The sequence below is a fragment of the Equus quagga genome, chromosome 4 (genome assembly GCF_021613505.1).
Source record: "Equus quagga isolate Etosha38 chromosome 4, UCLA_HA_Equagga_1.0, whole genome shotgun sequence".
NCBI lineage: Eukaryota > Metazoa > Chordata > Mammalia > Perissodactyla > Equidae > Equus > Equus quagga.
The window spans coordinates 121,498,003-121,524,836 of NC_060270.1; positions in this window are offsets into that span (position 1 = coordinate 121,498,003).

Consider the following 26,834-nt stretch of genomic DNA (forward strand, 5'->3'; position numbering starts at 1 on the left):
CTTTTCCAGGGCAGAGAAGTGATTTTTATATTCCTTTAAGGCATTGGTGAACTGAAAAACATTTTCTCTGTTTAAACAGCAAAAAAACAGAGTTGGAAGTCTGGTACAAGGTATGGGAAAGATTATCAGTTAAAATAGTTTACTGTCAGGCCTAGTGGCAGCGCTTGATTCACAGTCCTACTTTCCATTCTGCATTCAGAGCCAGGGAGGTGTCTGTATGGCAGCTGAATTGAGGCTAAACATGGATTCATGTGGTTTGTACATAAGTGTTTTTTCCCCCCACCATGTGATCTCAAGTTGGCATTAGATTAATTAATTATGTATGTGGGGAAAAATTTTCCCTAAGAGGCCAAATTCTTACACCTAAGCCATTGCCTAGCAGGAATTGGTGGCAACAGCCACTGTGGCTTGGGACTGAAGGTCAGCTCACGAGAGAGTGAGCTACTGTGTAGATCTTACATTCATGTCAGTATTCAAAGGTAGGAAAAATAGGGCTCAAAGGAGAAGGGGACACAAAGAGTTCAGGCGGAAATCGTAAATGCATGGTGCCAAAATCAAGTTCTTGCTGGAAAACTTAACCCAATTGAATTTAAAAATCTTAAATTATGGAATTTAAAACAAAGACAATTTTCCCTTTCTCACAGACAATGCTGTTTCTATCATGGTTTTTGGCAACATTGGAAACTGAATTTTGCCTTCTCTGTTTCTGATCTTTGGGGCAATGCAAATGGTCTTTTACCATAAGAATGATATTATCTATAGGTTTTGAAGATGTCCTTTATGAGGTTGAGGAAATTCCTTCTTTCCAAGTTTCTTTTTTATGTTGAATTTTGCCAAAGACTTTTTCCACTCTGTTCGTGTGGTTTTTCTTCTTTAGTCTGTTGATGCGGTGAATTCCTTTGATTGTTGTTTGAGTGTTAAACCAGCCTTGCATTCCTAGCATAAACTGTACTTGGTTTTATGCATTATTCTTTTCATATATTCATGATTTTGATTTGCTGTTATTTTGATGAGGATTTTTTTTGTTTCTGTTCATGAGGAATATTGGTCTATAATTTTCTTTCTTTTTAAATAATGTCTATCTGCTTTTGCTATTAGAATAGAAGGAGTTGGGAAGTAGTAACTCTTCTTCCATTTCCTGGGAGAAATTTTGTAGAATTAGAGTTTTTCCTACCTTAAATGTTTGATAGACTTTATATGTTAAGGCATCTTGCCCAGGAGTATTCTTTGTAGGAAGGTTTTTTACTGTAAATCCCATGTATTTAATAAATATGGGGCTGGCTATTTAGATTATCTATTCAAATGAGCTTTGGTAGTTTTTGTCTTTCACAGAATCTGTCATTTCCTCAAATTTATTGGAAAAGTTTTCAAAATATTCTCTTACTATTCTTCTAATAGTTGCAGAGCCCCTACTGATGACATGTCTCTCTAATTTGTAATATCGGCAATGTGTGATTTTTTTTGTCCTTATCAGTATGGTGAGGTTTATCAATTATATTAATCTTATGAAATAATTTGCTTTTGGTTTCATTGGTTTTCTCTGTTCTTAATTCAGTTTATTTCTGTTCTTTATTATTCCCTTCTTTCTGCATATGTTTGACTCAATTTTCTCTCTATTTTCTCATTTATTAAGATGAAAAACAGTTTATTGATTTGGAACTTTTCTGTCTTTCCAACATCATAATTCAATGCTATAAATTTTTTACTAAGCATTTTTTTAACTGCATCCTGCAAATATTGATATAGTGTTTCATTTTAATTCAGATCAAAACTTTCTAATTTCCCTTGTGGTTTCCTATTTGATCATGTGTTATTTCAAATTCAATTGTTGAATTTCCAAATATTTGCACATTTTCCAGGCATCTTTCCATTATGACTTCTAGTGTAATTCCATTATTTTCAGAAAACATATTTTGTATAATTTAAATTCTTTTAAATTTTCCAAAAACTTTATGACACAGAGTAGTCCATCATCATGCAAATACACTTTAAAAATGTGCATTTTGTTGTTAGATTGAGAACTCTATAAATCTCAATTAGGTCAAGTTGGTTGATTGTGTTGCTCAACTCTTACTGATTTTTTTCTGCTTGTTCTATCAATTGCCAGGAGAGAAGTGTTGAAATGTCCAAATATAACTATTAATTTGCCCATTTTTCCTTTCAGTTCTATCCATTTTTGCTGAACATATTTTGAAGCTCTGTTGTTAGATGCATACACTTTTAGGATGGTTATATCTCTTGGATAATTGGTCCTTTTATTGTTACATAATATTCTTTATCTTTCATAATTTTATTGTTACATAATATTCTTCTTTATCTTTCATAATTTCAGAAGTCTACTTTTTCTGGTATTAGTAAAGCCATTCCAGCTTTCTTGTGGTTTGTGTTTCAATGTTTTCCATATTTTTCTTTTTACCTATTCTGTGTGTTCTTTTACTTTTAATCTATTTATAAGTCTGTGTTTAAAGTGGGTTTCTTTTGATTTTCAGCAGTCTGAAGATGATATATCTAGGTGTGTTCTTTTTTATGTCTATCTTGCTCTTTGTTTTCTGAGCTTCTTGGATTTGTGGTTTGGTGGCTGTCTTTAATTTTGGAAAACTCTTGACCATCATTTATTCAAATATTTCCTTTTTCCTTTTTTCTCCTTCTGGGATTTCTGTTACACATATGTTGTGCATTTTATTTTATCCCACAGCTTTTGGATGCTTGTTTTTTTTGTCTTTCTCTCTTTCCCTCTCTCTCTCGTGCACCCTTCTTTTTGTATTGGGTAATTTCATTTGATATAGCTTAAAGTTCACTAATTCTTGTCTGCACTGAGTCTACTGATGAGCTCATCAAAAGCCTTCTTTGTTTTTGTGACCATGTTTTTCATTTCTAGCATTTCTATTTATTTCTTTCTTAGAGTTTCCATCTTTCTGATCTTACATGTTTTTCACCCCTTCCATAAAAGCTTTTAATCTAAAAATAATGCTTTAAAATTTCCTTTCTGATAGCTCCTAGATCTACATTGTATATAAGCCTGGTTCTATCGATTGCTTTGCCAGTTCAGTGTGTTGATTTTTCTTTTATTTCTTTATTTTTTTGCATGCCTTTTATTTTTGCTTTGTAGAAAATTAGACACTTTGTATAGAACTCAAATAGAGTGTGAGGTAAATGCTTTTTATTTCTGGAAATTGGCACAGCTTTCTTTCTGCTTGCATTACCATGGGGGTTGAGTCAATCCATTCAGAAATTGAACTATGTTTGGCTTTAATTGCTGCTGTGAATATCCTTGGATCACCACACCATCAGATTCTCCTGGGGTCCTTTTGTTTAAGATGGAGCTATTTGCCTGTAGGTTTTTCTGTGTGTCAGCTCTGTACTTGGTTTCAGGTTGTCCATTTGTTCTGTGCTTCATAGAAGTTCTCCCTCTAAGTTTAATAGAGGCAGTAGCCTTCTATTGACTTTTGTTAGTATAGTGATGGGGACAGGATAAGTTTTCCATTGTTTTGCTTAAGCTTCAATCTTAAGTAAGCAATAGTTCCCTGGATCTTGAAGGGAGGATCTGTCTAGTGGTCCTGCCCCTTGCCTGGGGCAGTCTATTTCTTTTTTAATGTTTAAAAAATTTTCTTTCTGTTCACATTTCCCAACTGTAATTAGTCTTTACTAAGGTTCTTTCTTCTCCTCCCCCCAAGTTGTTTAAGACATTTGATCCATAGGGGAGGATAGTGGAATGATCTAAGTGGAGTTTTGTGTCTCTCCCACAGTGGTTGCTGTTCATTTCCCCCAGCTTTCTATACCACATGCATAGGCTCTCTGAGGACTCTCATCAGTCTTTTTTGTGAGGACTGATAGGGTCCAGGAAAAAGATCCTGCAAGTAGGTGTGTATTCTCCTGGTGCCTGTGACGCTCAGGGGTTCTATATACTCTTACTACCTCACACTCAGCTTTTAGCAATTCATTAAAACTTTAGTTGAATTCTTCTTACTGGTCTGGTGGCATCTGCTCAAGTGTTACTCCCATCCCATTTCTCCATGGAGGCACCTGTCTTTCCGTAGATTTCTGGTTTGTTAGTTACCTAACCAAGAATTTTTTAGTTGTCAGCTCTCTGATGGGTTCAAGAAAATTGTGAATTTTCAGATTATGTGGCAGGGGTTTTTTCTGTTGTTATCCTTGTAAATGTGGGAACAATGCTCTTTCCAGCTTTGTCCACTTTGAGTAGAATCCAGAAGTTCTCTTTGTTTCTTCCTGTGAGTTCCTGAAATATATTACCAAAGGAGATTGTTTATTCATTAATTCATTCTCCATTTCATCCATCTACTCATGTATCTCTAGAGTGCTTTTTGTGTATAAGTCTGTGGAGGACACAAGTCTCAATAAAACAAATGGAATCTTCCTTCAAATTTTGAAACCACCTACTCATTATTCTAGAGTGACTTCAGGTTCTGACCAGAAAGGGCAATGATTTATCTTAAGAAATTTGAATAATTGCTAGTCCTCTTTTAGAGAAAAGTAATTTTCATGTACCTGCAAGTATCATTGTTTAAGAAATACTTTAGAAACTGTTCTGTAAAAAAAAAAATGCCTTTTAGTTGCACAGCACAACTGTAGGTGTAGCGGTTAGCCTTTATAACTCATAAAATAATTTTAAAAGATTATCATCATATGGAAAACACAAAGTTGTCATAGACCTAACTGACCTTTAGTAATATGCCTGCATCACTAGTTTGAGAAACAGTAGACTAGGTTAATTACAAGAAGTTCTCTCTCGCTTTGTAATTATCTGACTATATGGTGAAAGAGTGAATGAGGGGGTGAAGAATGAGTATAATGTTTGAACATCAAAGCTCTTCAAACATTATCAAAGTAGTTCATCAAAAGAACTACTTTTCTTCCTTTATTTAAGAAGTAGCACTTTTAGTCTGACTAGGTAAATGATGTTTAAATGAGAATTTATTAAGAATCTGTAGTGCCTATCAAACTTTGGCAACAGGTCTGGAAACAAGAGCTAATAAGTAAAAACAAACAGTACTACCAAGGTTTTATTAACTCTGTTAGCCACTTAGCAGTGTCATCAATGGTACAGGGAGAATTGGAGGTCAAGTGAATAGTATCAATTGCTCTGTAAAAGCACAGTCACACAGTAGTGATCTCAGAAGCATTGTAAATAGTGTACTTGAATGACAGTATTATCTGGGAATATTGTTAATCGTGCTTTTGAACACAGTAGTCTCTGTGGTATTATAAATGGTAGAGTTGAATGACAGGGCCTTAAAGCATGAAACACTTTAGAATTCAGGTTCAATTTGGTGATTCAAGTTTGTTTACGCAAATTCTTGAGTAGAAGGCTTTAGAGAGTTCGTTCAAGCCTTTTTAAATTCACCTAAAAAATACAATTGGCATTTTAACCGCTGTGAAAGATCACATAACTGATAGTCATTTGTCCTATCACATGAGGTTCTCTGAGATACTTAAGCATGTTGTAACAACATTGTACAAAATCTACATTCTTTGCAAGCAGGCAGTCAAGATTATTCTTTTACTAGCACTGTTCATATGTTATTGTTGGACTAGATAGAGAAGATACGAATGTCTTTAGGGAATATTATGAGGCAATATTAAATTTGTTGAAAAGTTTTGTCCAAATAGAAAAGAAATGTTCTAGTAAGAAGGGAAGCTCTTTTTATTGATCCCTTTAAAGGACCCATTGTTAAGAAATTCAACTTTCTGTTGATAAAGCTTTCAAGTAATGAAGAGGACAAATGAAGGGTTAGGGCAGGACTAAAGGACCCCTCAGAGACAGAAACACTTAAGAAAAAGGCAAAGTGAGGGTGGAGAATAGAACACCTAAAAACATGTTCGGGAAAACTAGACTTTAGAAGTGAGATGGAACATTAGTCACGAGTAAAAGAATGTTAGCTATGGTAGAATAATACATGGAATCTGTCATCGAGTATATACGTATATGTGTGAGATGATTAAAAGTTGCATTGATTGAGGAAAAGTACTCAGTGATATAGATAATAAGTACTACCAAACAATACAACTAGATTGTTTCATTGTCCAAATGTAATAATACTTAAATTCACTTATGTGATTTATTTAAGTGCTCAATTACAATATTTAGAATGAAGGAGGCCTTTAGAGCAAAGAGAAGGAAGGGGGACGATGCTTTTTTCTTGTTAGAATGACTGAGGAGGGGATGGTGCTACTTGTATAAATTGCTTTGTGGACCAAGGATGATAAAGGTCTTGCCATGTACAGGGCAGTGCATATAACAAAGAACTGTCTTCAGATGGGAAATACTGGGACCAGAATAACTAGTATACCCATTTAAAATAAAGATAAACTCTAAGTTATGTTCAACAGTAAGCACATGATTTTGCTCAGTTCTTATAGTTTGTTCCTCAGCACATGGCCATCTACAGAGAAGGATACCAATCTCTTTGCAGTTTCACAAAATTGGAAGGAAAACAGATTTTCTGTTTATTGTAAGTTTGAAGCTAAGGATAGTGTGATCCATCATGCTCTAAAACACTTCCCATTGTACTATTGGATAAGTACACAACTTTGAATTCTTCTTGGAAATAACATAAGCAGACTAAATTTCAAGTATAAAGACTTAAAAGTATAAACTTTTTAGCAGCCACAAGAATTTGGTCCCGATATCTATGTGTTGAATTGAACAAAGTTTAAGTCAGTCCTGTTGGAAATAAGAGAAAGAATTAACTGGAAATTAGTGATTAAAACTGGCACTGAACAGATATGAGAGACATAGAAGATTTGTCATAAGGCCTTGAGAAAGCAAAGAAGAATATGAAGGAAATTAAGCTGTTGTCTTAGAACTACACTCATACGGATCCGAAAGCAGGGATGGACCTGGATACATGTTATATTGGTGAAACAAGAGCCTGCAGAGGGTAGAATTATCACCTCTTTTATAAAACCAGGAAGGCTTGAGCATTTAGGCAATTAATTATATCTGTTACTTATAGTAAAGTGATACAACTGCATAAGCTGATGGGTTCCTGATTTTTGGGGCAAAGGGAGATATTAACTCTGATAAGTTTCCAGTAAGAAATTATACTAAAAAAGAAATTAAGTGTACATTCCACCTTATTGTTCATTTAAAACGCTGAACAAGACCCTTACGTGGTCAGTAGTGAGTTTCTCCCTTCAGTTTGTTTCCCTTAACATAGAAATACTTATGAGAGTCTGTAGGATTGTTCCAGTCCTTACTGTCCTTAACCAGTCTTCTCCTTAAGAGCTTATGTTTGTTAACTCAATTTTTCTGCTATAGAGTTTTACTAGAGCCTAAATTGAATATTTTGAAAATATTTCACTTGTCACTAATTAATCATATACAGGATACATAATTTAATAAACATGTTAACATTTCACTAATTATTCATCTGTGTAGTATACGTCACGTTCCATTTCTTATGACATGCTATTTTAGGTGCTGACTTAAAAATTGTATAAAGTATTTATACTAGTAGAAATAACTATCATTTATTTGAGACTTACTATGTGCAGGCACTTTACAGACCTTATTTCTAATTCTCATAATATTGCAAGATAGTGTTACTCCTACTTTAGAGGCAATTCCTACTTTGTAAGGGAAATGTATGGAAGATCTGGGCCTCAAAGGCCCAAAGCTTTGTTGTACTATACTCTTTGCACTCTACTATTAGGCATGAAACAGAAAGTGTTGGGTTTGAACACAGATGCAGAGCTATTATGAATGACACAGAATAAGAGATTTATTGTAGGAGTTTGACCCTATCCAACAGGTTGGAGGTGCATAAATACTCCATGTAATGTTTCTGTTTCTGGTGTTGGCTCTAAAGTCAGCAGTCAGGTAGTTGGGAACAGAAGATAGATGTGAAGTGGGATTGGGTGAGAATTAACTGGAATTCATGAGGATGAGCTGGATTGTGTTATGATAACCTGGAACCTGCATCTATCTCTTACCACCTCAAAGCTTCTAATTTCAATGATGCCAGCAATCTGTAGAAGTTGCATGTGTATGCAGTCCGGGATTAGGAGAAGCTGAAAGAGAGATCTAAAGGGAGCTGGAGGAGCTGCCGGCCCAGCTGCAACTCCAAGTCAAAAGAGCGAGCGAGTAGGTCAGTGATGACTTGTGTGAGCTGCAAGAAAGCAAGACCTTGCACTGGACCTCTGAGCGAAAACATGGCTGCCGTACTTCAATTCTGTCTTCCAAGCCTCGTGCAGGTTTCTCTTGGGTCCAGTCCTGACCCAGAACCACACAGGATTGGAAAATCTGAGGAAAAAATATTCCAGCTTAGCTAAGTTGACACAGTACAAAGCTACCACATTTAGTTGTAGACGTGGCTGATTTTCTAGCAAGAAAATTATGTGGAAATATGGAAAAGAAATGATACCTTGGATTTTCACACATTTATTTTTCTCTACTTACCAAATATACTCATAGTTGTTGTATCTCAATCTACAAGGCAAACAGGTGTATACAGTAATGTTTGTCAGGAGAGGAAGAGAATGATGCAAATGTATTTCCTATTTATAATATTGTTTGTTTATTTTACATAAAGGAAGCCAAATGATGAAACTGATTGACTCAGGTTTTATAGCATTGAAAATTCTATCTGAAACATTTGTACCTCAAAGTAGAGGTATCTATAATTCTAATGAGTTCTGCACGAATGGAGAAAATGATAATGAATATCATTAGAGCAGCGAAATCCAGCAGTTGTTTTTGTTCTACTCTGTGGCTGCAGTCTCCAAATATAATCAGGAAGTTTCTGTCAGAGTCAAAGTTTCCTAATAAAAACATTTGGAAATGACAGGTTAGTACAAAGAAATGAATCTAATCAGTTTGAAAGAAAGGGATCTAATTTGTCTGTAAACAAGCACATTACTCTGGTGTAGATCAGGTAGTTAAGACTAAGAGTATAACTACAAAACTTCCATGTGCCAAATGTTCATATGGAAATGGAAAAAGTTACCTAAAAGTGTACATAGCATTTATATGGATTACAATCCAGAGGGAATGATGAGTTGTTGTGCATCTTGCATGTTCATGGCAGTACCATATTAGAAAGACACCGTATTGAAAGGATGACCTGAAGAATCTTGGATCATCATAGCTATTCTAAAATAACTTTGATTTTTTTAAGAAAAATTGTTATAGAAGCCATACATTTTGAGGAAACTTTAGAAAACATTGATAAGTGAAAAAAAAAATACAATTCCAGTGGTATTAGTCAAACTTCATTAGTTAACTACTTTGGGTAAAAAATTACCCTAAATCCTGTGGGTTAGGAGTTTGGGCATGACTTAGCTGAGTTCTCTGTTTGCTTGTTTCTCAGAAGGCTGCAATCAAGGTGGCAGTCCAGGTCTGTGTTCTCATCTGAAGGCTCTCCTGGGGAAGGATCTGTTTCCACACTCACTCAGTGGCTGTTGGCAACATTTGGTTCCTAAAAGGCTATTGGCTGGAGGCCACCCACATTTACCTTGCCACATGGTCCTCTCCCACATAGCAGCTTGCTTCATCAAAGTGTGCAAACTAAGAAAGCAATGGAGTCTTCCAAGAAGATGGAAGTCACAAACTTTTGTAACCTGATCATGGAAGTTAAATTCCCTCTACAATGCTGTATTCCAGTTACTCAAAGGAAGTGATTACATAATGCATTTAATATGAGAAGGCAGAGATCAGTGGACCATATAGAATGCCCTCTACCATTGCCATTTCTGTATCAGTTAGCATTAAGCTGGAGACAGAACCACTGGAAAATGTAGCTTAGGCTAGACTAGTCACCACATTAGAAAACCATACAGGCTCAATGTTGTTACATAAACCTCCAACCTCTGTGGCTTAACACAATATAAGTTTATTTTTTGCCCTCTTGTCAGGATAATGTGATTATTGGAGCAGGGAGCTCTGATCCCAGGATCCTCCCTTCCAATGGCTACACCAACAGACATTCACAACTACCCAAAGATAACTTTTGTCTTCTGGAAGAGATATTTTCTGCTCTATTCTCATTATCATTCTCTCTCTCTCCTCCCTCTCATTCCTCCCCCCTTCTTACCATGCACGAACACATACACATATACAAATAAGTATATTTATATGTGGTATTCTATGATTTTTTTAAACCAGCTTTATTAACAGCATCACTAAGATATCACTGAAATCTTTCTGTGGCCATATACACACACGCACACACATACACATCTGTGGAATGTTTAATGTTTAAATATTTAATCCTACGTGTATCAAGTTTCCAATCATACTTCTATCACTGCACATTTAGGCTGCTTCCATTTTGTAAATACTCTAAGAACTTATTCCTTTAGTTTAATTGCTAGAAGTGAAAATTACTGAGTCAAAGGTTTGAATGTTTTTAAACTTTCAGCAAGAATTGGCAAAAAAAAAATTGTATCAACTTACATTCTTATCAGTAATACATGAATGTATCTGTTTATCTTTGCCAATGTTGGGAATTAATTTATTAAAAATACTTGCTATGTTAATTTTCTTTTGTTTTTACTTAGTAGTGAATTTTTTTGAGTAGAGGAAGCTAGTTGTATTTCTTCTTTTTTACTTGGCAATTCATGTCCTTTACCACATATCTATTGGAAAAGATCAAGTTTTCTGATTTCTGAGAGTGCTCCCTATATTAACAATAATACTTTTTGTGTATATATTTTAAAAGTAATTCATAATCTCTTGATTATAAGAACCTCTAGTTGGTATCTATAAAGATGCTGGTAAGAATATTGCTTGTTTTGAAACTTGTGGGTCCTCCTGGAGTAACGTCAATTTTTGTGTCATGTGGTAATGATTGAAATGAAGTCCACTAGTTACACCCATCACATCTTTATATGGGTTGTAGTGACCTTATGTCCACAGTTTGGACGGTTAACTATTTGAAACTACTATGTAGTAGCAATTACTTCCCACCCCAGTCTAAACTGATGCACAGCCATTTCAGCAAAGGACTCTCTACCACCCCAAGTTTGTAGCTCTGTTATTTTTTCAAACTTTTTATTTTGAAAAAAATTGGCTTTACAGAAGAGTTGCAGACTGCATAGAGATTGCTTATATACCCATCACCCAACTTCCTCTAATTTTAACATCTTGCACAACCATGGTTTGTTTATTAAAATTAAGATATTAACGTTGGCACAATGCTAGTAACTAAATTAGACTTTATTCAGTTTACCCAGTTTTTCCATTAATGTCCCTTTTCTGTTCCAGTATCCACATCAGGATACCCACATTGCATTTAGTTGTAATATTTCTTTTGTGTCCTATAATCTGTGACAATTCCTTAGTATTTCCTTGTCTTTCAATATCTTGACACTATTTAAAAGTACAGGTCAGGTATTTTGTAGAATGTTCCTCAATTTGGATTTGAGAAATATTTTCCCATGGTTTATCTTAGGTAATGGATTTTGGGGAAGAATACTCAAGGTGCTGTGCCCTTCTCATTGCATAACATTGAGGTACATAATATAAATGTGACTTATTGTTGGTGATGTTAACCTTGATCACTTAGTGCTGTGAGTTGAATTGTGTCCCCCCAAATTTACATGTTGAGGTCCTAGCCCCTGGTGCCTCAAAATGTGACCTTAGTTGTTGCAGCTGTAATCAGTTAAGATGAGGCTTTACTGCTCTTGGTAGATCTTCAATCCAATATGACTGGTGTCCTTATACAACGGGGAAATTTGGACACAGGCGTGCACACCGGGAGAATGTCACGTGAAGATGTAGGCAGAGATCAGGCTGATGCTTCTGCAAGCCAAGGTATGCCAAAGATTGCCAACAAACCCCCAGAAGCTCGAGGAGAGTCATGAACAAAGTCTTCATCACAGCCCTCAGAAGAACCAAGTCTGCTGACCCCTTGATTTTGGACTTCTAGCCTCCAGAACTACGAGGCAATAAATTTCTGTTCAGTCGACTCAGTTTTTGGAACTTTGGTTCAGCAGCCGCAGCAAACTAATACACTTAGTTAAGCTTTCTTTTCTCTCTTTCCATATTCTCCTACGTGAAACACTAACTTGAGCTTGTTCTCCAGGTGAGAGGAACTAATATCCACCTGCTGGAGGGAGGAGTGTCAAAGTATTTGTGGACATATGTTCAAACTATCACAGTCATGAATACATTTTTTCACTAGATACTTTGCAGCTATGCAAATATTCTGTTTCCCTTTAAGCTGTAATTCAGCACTTATGGCATGCCTTGGTATATCATGACTACAGTAATTATTATTGTGATATCAAGTGGTGATTTTCTATTTTCCTCACTCATTCTGTGTTTGTTAATTACTAGTCTTTAAGAAAGAGTTGTCCCTTCTTCCTTATTTATTCATTTATTATTCAGTCATTTGTCTATATCAGTATGGAATTACAGATATTTTTTCTTTGGATTATAATCCAATACTGCCATTATTTTGTTGCTCAAATTTTTCCGGCTTTGGCCATTGGGAGTTCTTTCAGGTTGGCTCCTCTGTCCTTTCGATATACTTCTGTTCTTTAAAATTTTTTCAGCACAATTTATTTTCAGGCACCACAGAATGCTCCAGATTCATGTTTTCTCTGTCCCAGACCTAGAATCGGCTATTTCTGCAGATAACGTTTTCATTGGAGAAAGATAATTAGTGATCATAGTCTGGGTGCTAGTTGTACTTATTGCTAGTAGTGTTTCACTTCTTCTAGACGCCCTCAGCATACAGAGGTGTAGGATACACATGTATGTATGTTAACCAACATATACACACATGTTGTTTAGACATAGTTCTTTATCCATCTGTTTGTATATATATTACAATAAACATGAGTTAATACTGATACCTCTGACAACAGTTCAGGACCACGGGTTCACACTCAGTTCTCCTTTTGCTTATTTGTAACTTCTTCCTGGGACAGTGAGAAACCTGGCTATGGTTGCCTTTTCAACCCTAGTACACAAATAGAGTGGTTTCAGAATTGCTTGTACCCCTGCTTGTTAGTTTCCGAGGGCTTCTGTATCAAAGTGCCATCAACTAGGTGGCTTAAGATGATGGCAATTTATTCGCTCAGTTTGGGAGGCTGGAAGTTCAAAACAAGGCTGTTTTTTTCTGGAAGCTCTAAGGGGGAATCTGCTCTACGCTTTAGGTAGTTGCCGACAATCCTTGGCGCCCCTGGACTTGTTGATGCACCTCTCCAATCTCTGCCTTTCCACCTCCTGTAGTATTCTCTCTGTATGCTTCTGTCCCAATGCCCCTTTTCTTTCTTTCTTTCTTTTGTTTTCAAGATTTTATTTTTCCTTTTTCTCCCCAAAGCCCCAGGGTTGTGTATTTTTAGTTGTGGGTCCTTCTAGTTGTGGCATGTGGGATGCCGCCTCAGCATGACCTGATGAACGGTGCCGTGTCTGCGCCCAGGATTTGAACTGGCAAAACTCTGGGCTGCCAAAGCGGAGTGCGTGAACTTAACCACTCGGCCATGGATCGGGACCCCCAATGCCCCTTTTCTTATAAGGACATCAGTCATTGGATATAGGGCCCACTCTAATCCAGTACTAGTACATCTTTACTCAGTTACCTCTGTAAAGACCATATTTCCAAACAAGGTGACATTTACAGGTTCCAAATAGACATGAATTTTGAGGGGCAACTATTCAACCCAATGACAAACAAATTAACCTACTAGTGTATAGTGTTTTGTGTACCGTTTTTTTTTTTATTTGTCAATAACCTTAGGAAACTTCTCAAAACATTCACGAATTTACTCATATCAATTCCTTCTCTATCTCCTTTAGCGTGATTATGTCTCCCATTTATCATAAAGTTAAATTCATTTGTCACAGTTTGCATTGCATCTAGGGTTCCCCAGACACCTTGTTTGATTTTTTTTTAGTCATAGTAAAAGTCACTCTTTGTGGTGTATAGTTCTGTGGGCAAATACGTACTCATATATCCTCCACCAAAGAATGATTTAGAGCAATCCCACAGTCCCCAAATTTCCTTTGCTTGCTACTTTATGCTCAATGTCTTTCCCTAGCTTTCTGATAACCACTGACCTATTTTCTCTCTGTATAATTTGGTCTTTTCCAGAATGTTATATATGTGGAATCATACCATATGCACTTTTTGGATATGACTTCTTTTAATGAAAATTTAAGATTTATCCGTCTAATTCTATGAATCATATAGTTTGTTCATTTTTATTGCCTAGCAATATGTATATGGACGTACTAGTTTACCTATTTTCCCGTTCAAGGACATCTGAGTTATTTCAAGTTTTTGGCAATTTTGAGCAGAAGTGCTATCAGCCTTCATGTAATTTTTATATAAATATGTTTACGGTTCATTTTGGTACAAACCTAGGAGCAGGATTGCTGGTCTTATCCTTGTTTATAAAATTTCTACCTACTTATCCTGCGTTCCTGGGAATGAAGGCATACGTAGCACTAATCAAAACCACTACTTTTGTGTAGCAATAGCCAGAAATCTGGTCTGGAATCTCTTTTTCAGAACGATAAGTTAGAATAATTTTTCCATCCCAAATCTATCTTTAATCACAGCTACTACAAAACTGTTACTCTGCCATTGACCCTAACAGTAAAGAGCGAGTTAGAGATGTGCATATAAAAAGCAGAAGCATGTGAGAATTTCTTACAAGTAACATTTTGATTTCTGTTTTATTTTATTACAAAAATACATGTGCATATTGTGTTCACTTACGTAGTTCAAAATTAAAAACTTACAGAGAATCAATATTATTAATAATAATCCATTTGGTTAAAAACAAATATTGAACCTCAGTGTAATTGGTTAATTTATTTTGAGAATTTATTAGAAGACTACATTCTATAATTTATTAACTTATTTATTATTAATATAATTTTTACATAGAGTACTGCCGTGGAAAGTCTTAAATCATGTTGATCTGGTTAACTTCAAATGTGCACTTAGCGTGAGAAACCAGGATCTGTTGCCAGAACTCCTAAGTCCCTTTCTCTTTCTGTCTGCCCCCCCTTCCCTTTTTCGCTGCTTTCACTGACGCTCTCTTTCTTGCTCTTGCAAGCTTTCTGTCTCTCTTTCCCCTTTCTGCCTTCTCTCTTGCCCCCACCCCAAAATAGCATTTACTACGTTCCAGGAACTGTTCTAAGCTTTTAATAATCTTAACTCATTTAATCCATGTTATGACCTTATTGGGTAGGTATTATTATTAGTTTTATCTTATTGATAAGGAATCTGACCCAGGGGATGGTTAGGTAAATTCTCCAAGGTTGCGAATTTACCTCATTTACTCATCTTAGTTCATTATTTTTAGTTGAAATATAACTGACAGATTCTATTAGTTTCAGGTATATAACATAATGATTTGATATCTGTGTACATTATGAAATGATCACCACAATAGGTCTGGTTAACATTCATCACCATACATAGTCAAAAAAAATTTTTTTTTCTTGTGATGAGGACCTTTAAGATTTGTTCTCTTTGCAACTTTCAAATATGCAATACAGTATTATTAACTATAGTTGCCTTGCTGTACATTATGTCCTCGTGACTTAATATTTTATAGCTGGAAGTTTCTGCCCCCTTCATTCATTTTGTCCCCAAGCCCCTGCAACCACCAAACCACCAATCTGCGTTCTATTTCTGTGAGCTTGGGTTTTTCTGTTTGTTTTTGTTGTTTAGATTCCATACATAAACAAGATCATACAGTATTTGCTTTTTTCTGTCTGAATTACTTCACTTAGCTTAAGGCTCTTAAGGTCTATCTGTGTGTTGTGAAGGGAAAAATTTAATTCTTTTTTATGACTGAATAATATTCCATTATCAATTCATCTTTTTTATCCATTCATCCATTGATGGACACATAGCTTACTTCCCTGTCTTGGCTATTGTGAATAGTGCTGCAATGAACATGGGTATACAGATGTCTTTTTGAATTAGTCTTTTTGTTTTCCTTGGATAAATACCCAGAAGCTGGATCACATGCTATTTCAATTTCTAATTTTTTGAGTAACCTCCATACTGTTTTCCATAGTGGCTGCACTAATTTACATTCCTAACAGTGTGCAAGGGTTCCTTTTTCTCCACATTTTCGCCAACGCTAATTTCCTGTCATTTTGATAACATTCTAACAGGTGTCAGGGTGATATCTCACTGTGGTTTTGATTTGCGTCTGCCTGATGATTAGTGATGTTGAGCATCTTTTCATGTGCCTGTTGGCCATCTGTATGTCTTCCTTGGAAAAACGTCTATTCAGGTGATCTCCCCATCTTTTAATCAGATTGTTTACTCATCTTAGTTCATTTTAAGTGTATGTATTCTTGCTCCTTGTCTTAAGTTTCGTGAGGGCAGAAATTATATTTTGTTCATCACTGTAATCCTGATAGTTGTAGCATGCTACCTTATGAAAGACAGAGCTCAATAAATACCTGGTAGTTTGAAGAACTAGAGAAGTAGATTAGTAGGTGGGGATAACTTTTCTCTCTTGAGGCAACAATGCTTTACTGCTTCAGCAAACTTCACCTTCTAAGTAAGATAAACTATTGTCAATATGAATTAATAACATATGATACAAAAGGTTAGGATGAAAGACGTGGCAATTAAAAAAAAAACCTATGGAATCAGTGAATTTTAGAATTATAAGAAACTTTGGGAATAGCGTCCAATTCTCATTCCATAGATGAAGGATCAAGCTTCAGAGATGCTGAATGACATATCCAGAGTCACTCCTGAGTTCCAAGGCAATGGATTTTTGGTGACCATCCTGCCTCTCGCCGAGCATTTGTTGGAACCTCTGACTGTGGCCACTACTCTTCATTTTCTGCTCCTCGATTAAAGGCTAGAGATTTGTGTGTGACAGGACCAAATGAAACGCCCCAAGCATTGCCGATTTTCTCACTTTGAACTGTTTTTAGGCCCATGCCATGCTAGTGTAATTGTTCTGAACACAGCTAGGAGCTTTTCTTTGTAGATCATAATCCTTTCCAAGTAAACTGAATTTATGGGCAAGACGATGTCAGATATTCATCCATGACAGTATTTTATCCATCCCAGGACAAGACGATATGTTTAATGTATAATCTCACTCACTGTGGGCCCCCTTCCTACAGCCAAGTCTTTTGGTGCTCTGTTTTCTTTTCTGATTCTTCTAACTCCCCCCTCTTACCTTTAAACTTCTACTTATGGAATAGCTACTTCTCCTTACCTCTAATCGTATTCCCTGAATGATAGTCCATCTTTTAAAGGCTCTAGCCTTATTTCAACAAATAAATATTAATAAGGAGATACTACAGTACTGTTCTCTTTTAATATATAAGTGCTCATCAGAAACACTCTTCCTTCTTCCCCTCAAATATAAGCTGATCACTGTCCAAAAAGTCAGCCCCTACAATTGTGACTATACCAGAAAAGTTGTATTTCTCACTCATCATGCAACTTCGTTCAATGACTTTTGCACTATACATTTGTAGGTCAGAATTTACAGGAAGGTCTGCACCCTTCAGGAAAGGGTTTTTCTGCTGGGGAAATCCCATTAGCTCATGATTATATCATATAATCCTATTGAGGCTAGTTTGTTTGTTTGTTTGTTTCTTTGTCAAGGAAGATTTGACCTGAGGTGACATCTGTTGCCAATCTGCCTCTATTTTTATGTGGGTTGCTGCCAGACCATGGGCACTGACACATGAGTGGTGTAGGTCCGTGCCCAGGAACTGAACACAGGCTGCCAAAGTAGAGCACGTGGAACTTAACCACTAGGCCAGTGGGGCTGACCCAAGGCTAGTTTTTATAGTATCCCAGATGTAAATATTAATCAAGATCTTTCTATTAAATAAGTTCCATTAAAAAATTGTGACTTAACTAGACTGGTTTCATCCTAATGAATTGTGCTTTAGCATCCCCTTGTTCCTAATTGTATATTCTTTATCTAGGATTACGAAAGAATCTAGCTGAAAAATTTGTGAGATTAGTTACCCTGCCTATCAATTCATTTTATTCTGAAACCTACTGGCATGATCTTTTATTGAACCTACTAGAAACTCTCAAATATTCGAAGAGCATATGAAAATATGATGTTTAAATATTGAAAAGTAAAAAAAAACTCACTCAAAAGAAATACTGTATGAGTAATTGAAATAAACTCAGGATCTGACCATAACATTGCAAATTATTGTCTAAAAGTCTCTATAGATGGATAATTATTTAAAAATAGAAAGCTGTTTTGATCAAACTCAGATGTTTCTATTTTTAAAGTCTTGGCACACTTCTTAAGTAGAAGATTTTATCATCAAAAGAAAAAGGCGGACATTGCCTTCAGCCTACAGTGTTTGAGCCCCAGGAAAGTACCACTGGTGTAATACAGGCAAGCATGTTAATTGCTTCTGTTTCACTTTGGACAATTGGTCTGAAAGAACCAGAGTGTGGAGAAAGCTTGGCCTTTGGATTGTTAGTTGTTTTGAGCTGTGGATATGTAGTTGGTGTTATGTAGCGTGAAGTAAAGATGAATTGTCCAGGCATTTGTGGATATTACAAATAACATGATTCAATACCTCAGAGAACTCATAGCGATTCACTTCTAAGCCTTGGAAGGGCTGATAAAAACAGAATAGGAAATAAAGCCTACCAGCTTTAGAAGGATGATGTTGATTAGTGTACGGTAGTATTTTAAGAATTGTTGAGGAATTTTTGGTAAATCTGTACTTAGAAATGTTAAAGATTACAGTAAACCAATTTAATTTCCTGTTGCTCAGATTTCTGGTGAGGAAATTTAATGATGTGGACAGATTTCTGACTGAGCTAATGCTATCGCTTACAATAATTCCCCTGACAAGTAATATTTTTAAGCACCTTATAAAGAGAAAATAGTAGATTTTCTCTTGGATTTTCTATTATAAAAAGCTATTTTCAAGTATTTAAGATTGAAAACTTTATAAGATAATACAAATAATACTTGTAATCTCTGAAGAATTAGCACACAAGGATTCTCTTTATTAACTGTTAGGCAGCAATAAGTTTTTTACAATAAACCCAACATAGAATCTTTTTCAGCTGGTTAATGAAAGTGCAACTTGACTAATTAATTCAACTTAAAATGATTTCATTATTAGTTATTATATTTTATACTTTAAAGCTTATTTATGATTTTTTCTTCTTGGATTCAGAATTCACTAAAATGAAAGCAGGTCAGCCAGCTTCCAGTACGGAATACAGAAACTGCTCCTGTTGGTTTAAGCAAAGGGTACTTAATACAAGCAATCAGGTGCTTACACAATCATTGAAAGGGCCAGAGAGCAAGCTTTAGGTGGACCTTCAGGAAGAATTCTAATATCAATAACTCAGAGCTACCCCTCCAAGTATACCTCAGTTTCTCAACTAGGAAGCTCCTAGCTAACTGCTGAATCCAGGATCTCAGCGCCCTCGCTGCAATCTGGGAATCAGAAAGCCACTGCCAGAATGAATGTTGAGAAAATCAGTCTCTTGAATCTGACAGAAGATATAATCTAAATGTTTAGATATAATCTAAATGCTTCAGCTTGCGAATATATTTTATATTACATTGAAATCAAGAAGCCAAATATTCCTGCTTCACCTGTACTTACAGGATCCCTAGATCTCTTCGATTCTCCCTGACTCTATGTTCCTGATAATCTCCGCTGTGGAAGGGAGTGACTCCCCTTCCGTAGCATCTAGGCTTTTGTGCCCGTTCCCACTGCCCCCAGCCCCCACTGCTCAGAGACAGCTAGCATCTAGGCTTTTGTGCCCCTTCCCACTGCCCCCAGCCCCCACTGCTCAGAGAGCAAGCTAGCCCTGTTCTTTTGCTGAATCGCAGTCCCGGATCTGCATACCATTCTAATGGTGGATGCCACTGCTCTACCAAGCCCAGCAGTACAGCTACCACCTTCTCCTGCTGCAGCCTGAACTTTAGTCTCTTCCTTAGCCTTGTCGGGCATAGCAGCAATTTGCTAGTGCCGACTTTGAGTCATAAGTGTGAAGCTAAATCAGCATATCCACCGATATGCTGGACCAGGCTAGTACTTGCTCATAAGAGCTGAGTATTAAATTTTATTGAACTCTGTTAGCCACTTGCTAAACACAGACATTATTAAAAATTAAGTTATAAACCTATAATTAAATAAACTCAGTTTTCACTGAGTAGAGCTGGGAAGGCATGCACAGAAGCATCTTATTATATAGTATATCTGCATACAGATGCAGTAGTCATAAATAGGCTCAAAAGCAGAGATAATAGCAAAGGCAAAAAACAAATTGATGAGTTTTGAGTTCTTATTTCCTATGTATCTGTGATCCCAATAAGCTGACAAGAATCTGGTGATGTTGTGTGTGTTTCTATGCCCTCGCTAGCAACCTTGTCCTTCTCTTCAAACTCCAGCATTGCTCCAGGCTACCAAATAGACAGGCTTTTCTCACCATCTTACCAAAGCTATATCCACCTGTCTGTCTCCTTGCTTATTTATTTATTTATTTGAGGAAAATTAGCCCTGAGCTAACATCTGCTGCCAATCATCCTCTTTTTGCTGAGGAAGACTGGCCCTGAGCTAACATCCGTGGCCATCTTCCTCCACTTTATATGTGGGACGCCTACCACAGCATGGCTTGCCAAGCAGTGCCATGTCCACACCCAGGATCTGAACCTGCGAACCCCAGACCACTGAAGTAGAACGTGTGAACTTAACCGCTGCGCCACCAGGCCAGGCCCAAACTCCTTGCTTTTTAAGCATAGTGTTTCGGCAAAGTAATTTTGAAATAGCTATTTTCTAAAGAGTACGTAAGTTTGACCTTCTCTAAAGGACTTTGTATGTAACAGTTTTATGCACGTATGTGATTTGGGGGTTTGTACTTTGATTACTGTAACTACACTAATGGTGCCCAGGTGAGGCCATTTGCTCTTTTCTCCTTGGAGAGGAATGGAAATTCTGTTTCAAGGCCACCATTATTCCCTAACTGCCCTTTCTCATGCTCTCATGACCCCATGGAAATATCCCAGGACATGTGATTCCTCCCTTTCTTTAGAGCACTCTCTTCCCTGGCTGATGGCCACCTCCTTTCATTCCTGGGCACCAAAGTCTCTGAGTTATGCACATGGTAGTAAGTGAGCCCATTAGTATAAGATTTATTTAATACTGATGGCACAAGATGATGCACTAGTAATAATAGGGTCCCCACATTCTCAAGCCTTTTCAGGGCAGCCTACTTTTAATATTCAAATAAAGTGACTAGAAGCTCTGTTCTCTGTGGACTGACAAGTCCAGGGCTATTCCCAACATTTCTGAAGTTTCTCCAGGGCGTGCCCATATGTTTTCAGAGGAAACATTTTATATCTTGCTCTGAATTGCTGCTCCGGGCTTCAGCTCATTAAGCATCACCCTGCTGTCCCTTCTCTGAAGGCGGAAATTGTCTTCCTATCCACTTCTAGTCAAAGGGTGGACAAAGACTCCTTCTCTGTCCTTCCCTAAGGCACCAACAAGGTGGTTGTATATAATAGACTTGCTGTAGTCTGGGGATAATGGAGAGTCATCACAGCTCAGAAAAGACAATTTAGCCCCAGGTTTCAGATATCCCTAAAGCCAGTCATTGGCATTCCAAAGAGCCTCTCTCCTTTGGCTTCTGTCTGCTCTCTTATTTCATTTCCTCTTTCTCCCCAGACCCAGGACCCCAATTTCTTCTCTCTTTTGCAAGCCTTGCCTTGTTGAGCAAACACCTGGAAAGCCAAACAAATCATCAAAGCCTTCACTAAAGACACTTTTGTTTTTATTCAGAGTAATTTGGCACTGCTTTGGTTTAACCTCTCTTTAAAAGTCAGCATATGTACGTGTGTGTTTGTGTATGAACTGGTGTGCTTATTATCATCCTTGTATTACCAGAGAGACTTTTGAACATATTTTCCTACATGAAATGGCGATCTTCTTCTTGCCACACCCAAACCCAAATATGTCAATGAGTGCAGTTTTTAAAAACACTTTTTTCTTTGTCATCAGTTGAATCCAAGCCTGGTTCTGATTCATTTTATAACCATCCAGAAACTTCTGCCTGGAAATGAGAGAGATTTTAAGCATTCAGACATAACCTTGCTTCTTTTGTGGTTCATTCCGCACTTGTTAAGAATCAGAATGTGTCTTTGTTAGCGGAGGCTTGTGTAATCTTAGTGAATAATACCACACGGGAGTGAACACTGGGAAAGGCTAAAATATGCCTGGCCTGGTAACTGCCAAACTACTTAAAACACTCAGACAGTTTAACAGTAAATTTTTTCCGTCGCTAATTACCTCTGTGCTTTGGAGAGGGTCATGAGACACTTTGGATGTCAAATGTGTTTGTTTCTTCCTCGGATTTCTTTGAGGGGCAGAAGCATCTCAAGCATGGCTAGAAAAACAATACCAGGAAATATAATTCTAACAAGTCAGGTGTGGCTAAGGGTCACCTTTAGAGAAGGGCTATTTAATTATATTACACTAAGCCTTCAGGAAATACAATCTATTCTTAATTCTCTTTCATACCCCTATAAGTTTCTTTCAGAGTGATTACTGTTTCAGGAATCTCCTTTATGCAGGAGCAAAAAGAAAAAGAATAAACTTCATTTTAGTACATTCTTCACGTCCTTTACCTCACTTACATTTATTTTTATGAAATCATGGTCTTTCTAACTTCCCAACCGGTATCCGGGAATATTAAATAACCCTCATTTGAGGTTAATGAATTTATTTTATGAGATCATTTTCCTTTTTTAGTGAACATTTATTCAGTGATTTCTTAACTTTTACATGTTGTAGTCTAAAGGTTAACTTACAATAATTTAAAAATCATAGTACATTTTTCACATGAAAACGATGTAATGGAAATCTGTCCACAAAAGATAGTTTATTGATATAGCTGATGTCCTGTGATACATGTATAGATAATGCTGATCTGGTACTTACAACTGAATAATTACAAAGATAATAAAACTGAATCAGATAGCGATATATTGGTCTTGAATACTAGTAAATGAAGTTCCCTTAAGGGAAAATAGTATGTTTCTTAGACACTGAAGGGATTTGAGTATTTTTAAGCACACGAGTGGCTGATGAAATAGATGACTACTTTTGACAAATGCATCTTCGTCTTGGTAGAGGTGTGTATACTGAGCACTACTCTTAGTTGTCTTGGCTGCTATTGTTTTCCTTTACAGGGTGGTGTCGACGAAAATAATCCATAACCAATCTATAAATGAAAATTTGGGTGAGTTTATTCTGAGCTGAAATCTGAGGACCATGGCCTGGGGCCTTTCTTCTGGAAGGAAGAAAGGGCACCAAAGAAGTGGGGTGCACAGAGTGGTTATATACCCCCAGAGAAGATGTTTCACATAGGATTGAAATGTCCCTTTTACAATAGTTGCGAGACTGCTCTGTAGGCACAGCGATTGATGGAAACAGCAGGTAGGTCTTCTGTCTCAGTGAACACAGCAGGGTGGCAGTCTGCTGTCTCCAGCTGAGTGGTCACAGGTGAGCTGGGTGGTCAAAGGTGAGTGCAGCAATCAGTTCCTAGCCTAACGAAAGATGCTTATCCCTAAGGAAATGCCAATGTGGGGGGAAGTTGCACCTTTATCTCAAGGGCCTTTGTTCTTGCCATAGGAAATGTACATACAATGCATGCTCGATGGCCACAGTCAGGCCCTTTTGAAAGAAACAAAGTCAGGCCGAATTAGGTTTATACCAAATGGCTTCCTCGTATACTCCAATATATCCTATTGCTTGCCATTTTTATTTGTCACTGGGATTTTCCCCATGATAATATTAGATGAATGTTCCTGAGGTAAATAGGAAAGAACTGGGATAAATAGACAAACAAGGAAAATGCATTATGCATATAGTGCATATAAATGAGGAAGTTAGTACTTATGACTGAATTAATTCAATTTTGACAAACAGGAGACTAAAACATCCTGTGTGTTGATTTCTTTGAAAACTAAGGGAGGAGGTAATTGTGTCCGAGAGGTTCAGATGTTGGTCAGTAAGTGACTCTTTCAATCCAGGGCCATTTGGCACCTGCCTGGCAGGGGAAGGAATGAGTCAGACAGATGCCTGAGCTGAAAACTGGCTGGGTAACTTTGACTCCTCCGTCTCCTTAATTTCCAAGTAGACTTAGAAAATGCTATCAGTTTTGCCTCTAGAGCAGTTTGAAAATCAGTTTCTTCCTTTCACCACTCTTCCTATCACTACTACCCTACTTTGGATATCTGTCAAACTCTGCTATTTTAATGGTTTCCGATTAGTTGTCAGGACCCCACCTTCTTCCTGCTCTAATACATTCTGTAGATTACTGGATTGACAGAGTTCTCCTTCTAAAATAGGTGTCAGTTTTCTGACCAGCATAGTAGTTTACTCCACCCTTTAGATTCAGTCAATTCCACGTACGGTCCCCACGCCAAATAAGGCCGATTGTGGGCTGAGGTCTGTTTAGATATTTAGAAAATAGAGTCATTTATTCACTTAACACATGAATTGACAGGATCATAGATTGTTTTCACCTGTTTACCTCTACCTGCATAAAATTGATTTCAGGTAGCCATCATTCTAATGAATTTGGATTAATTAGTAATTGTAATTGAAGCTAAATGCAATTTTAATCTATCAAGCTTTAAGAATCATTGAAAATCCTATCTTGAAACTTGGGTGTTATGTCTTATTCTCTAAAGAAAAATTATATGAGAATATAATATTCTTTATATATTTAGAGAGTCACTAATTTAGTGTTCCTTACCACAATGGATTGTCTTGACAAACTATTAATAAAAATATAAAGGGACCATACTCAGAGATTTCTATCATATGAATCAAAACTAGAAAATAACGACAGCAAGATTGGGTGCTTCCTCTTTAAATTATTTCCTATTATTCAGAGGAAAATAGTGACATCCTTAGCATGGTATTTGAAGTCCTTCATAGTCTGATCTCGAGTGACATTTCCATCCTTACATTCGGCTACTTCCTCCATAGACTATGCTGGAGTCCTCTCTGTACGTAGCCACAGCCACGGCTACAATAGCCCAATTATTTAGCAGACAAAATCCAACTCTCCTTCAAGGGCCACTTCAACTTCCTCCACAGTCCATCTGGTAACCATTCACACTCTCTGTGCCCCCAGTGCACTGCACTCATACCTCTTTGATAGCACTCCTCACATGTGAGGGAGTACCTCTCCAGCTATACTCTGTGCTACATGGGAGTAAGGTTAGTGCATCCCAAAGGCCCCAAGCAGAGCACTTGGCCCACAAGAAGCATTGAACACATTTAATTGTTTGGTACAGGAGGCACATTATATGTCAGATATTTTTCACTCGTGTCTGTGTGTCAGAATCATTAGCAGAATATTCAGGTACCTGGGCTCCGTACCAGACCTACTAAATCAGGATCTCGCAGGGGTGAGTCCAGATTTGTGCATTTGAGCAGAAGCTCCACTGTTGATTCTAATGTTGGAAGAACTGAGTTTGTAAAAGGTGAGGTCAGTACAGACAAGAACTATGAGGGAAAGTTTGTGGAGGAGGGGCCGCGCACCACACTTTGAAGTGCTGGGGTGAGATAGATCAGATCAAGCAAAAAAATAAATAAATAAATAGGAAGATATGGAAGTAAAGGGGACAGTAAGGAGACTAGTTTTTTAAATAGAAGGTTTATGTGAGAGGCACGCTTGATAACTGTGGGGAAACATTGTAGTGATAAAATCTCTGTTATGTGTGAGTTTGATGTAAAGGTCTCTGTCCTTTTAGACAGCTCAACCAGACCTTGCATGAAAGGGTTAGTTCAAAACTGATGTGACAGTCTTCTGGGCAGGCAGGATTCAGCTCAACTGCTAGTCAGAATAGGGCAGCAGAATCCTGTCTTAATGGGTGAACATAAGATCCAATTGTGTCCGTAAACCCAGAGCTCTCACGTGTGAACCAGGCACTGAGATAGCGTTAGGAGTGCAAAAGCTTTATCTGGGTGTAACACACTTGAAAGAAGGAGAAGCAGGATTGGGCAGTTTGGGGGCAGACCTGACACAGCTGATGCTGTCCGTCAGCCACACTCCTTAGGCTGTTTAGGGAGTTCTCAACTCTGAGTCGGCCGCAGTTCCGCTCTTAAGTGCACAGTCTGCTGATACTATAGATTCATGAGTCTGCCTCATACAAAGGCACACGTCCCTAGAAATATTTCTAACCAGTTCACATATCTGTTTTAACATTTATTTTACCAAGGAAAATCTCCTTTATCATCACTTATGCTAATTTGCAGAATCTCTAGTGCTGGTCAGAGATGACAGTAGTCTAAGCTGTAGAAATAGGCTGTGAGTATGGAATCCTGATGAGAGTCCTTCAGATGCCATGTAGCGACCTATGAGTATGCATTCTTAATGAAGGCACTTCAAATATTAACAAACTACTACTAAGATGTAGATTAAAAGCTAACAAACACAATGCTGTCTATGCCAAAATGTTTTTAAAGTAAATCAGAGATAATGTAACATTTCCTCGCTTATTAGCTGTGTGCACTTGGGCAACATACTCAACCTGGTCAAGCATCAGCTTCCTCCTTTGAAAAATAAGGGTAATGATAGTTTTTATTCCAACAGATTGTGGGGTGAATGCTTAACGAAGGGCATGACAGATAATGACCCTTGCTAAAAATCGCTTGTTATTTTATTTATGCAGGTGAGGAACATGTAATTTGGGGGTAAAATAAGCTATTAAAGTTATCTGGCTTGTTGGTGAAAGAGCAAGAAGGAATCCAAGTATGAAATTTTAGTTTAGGAGTCCTGCCAGTGCATTGTCACCATGTTTATCCAGTAAGATACTTTATTTTTAATCAGTCATATGAAACAATACATTGATGG